Raw genomic sequence first — 546 nt, forward strand, 5'->3', positions numbered from 1 at the left:
CGCAGACCGCGGTGGCGAGGACTAACAGAAATGGCGGCTGTTGTAATGGCGCCTACCCACTGCTAGGCGGAGCCGGGAGCCGAAAAACGACCACCATGCGGTCACCAGATTTCTCCCGCTTTACCCAGATAGACACAAAGGAGGCACTCGGTGGCCCTAACCCAAGCTCAAGGGGGACCGACAGAACGCAACGGCGCCGACACAACTCCGCCGTTAGCCCCTAAAAGCAGTCCCTGCTGCAGAACGCTCCCCAGTTGGTTTGGCACAGCTGTTTCTGCACAGGCAGGAGCTGAGAGCGCCCTCCCTCCTCTTCCTCTCTGCTCACCATAATTCCAAAACCTCGCCCCATACAGTTACCCATTCACCCGGCCTTAGCACGCATCCGACAGTGCAGCCGACATTCACCACATCTCCACTCCGGAGGCAGCACCGTTTGGGCCACCGTGCCCGCAATAAGGTCGCTGAGGTATGATAGTTGCCAGCAGAGACACAGATCACCCTTTTCGCCCTTCTCCTGAGAACAGATGGGCCCCCTTGGGCCCGCAT

Source organism: Neopsephotus bourkii, unplaced genomic scaffold, assembly GCF_033783945.1.
Source record: "Neopsephotus bourkii isolate Nb327-2 ecotype Australia unplaced genomic scaffold, CSIRO-AGI_Nbou_v1 NB_1309, whole genome shotgun sequence".
Lineage (NCBI taxonomy): Eukaryota > Metazoa > Chordata > Aves > Psittaciformes > Psittacidae > Neopsephotus > Neopsephotus bourkii.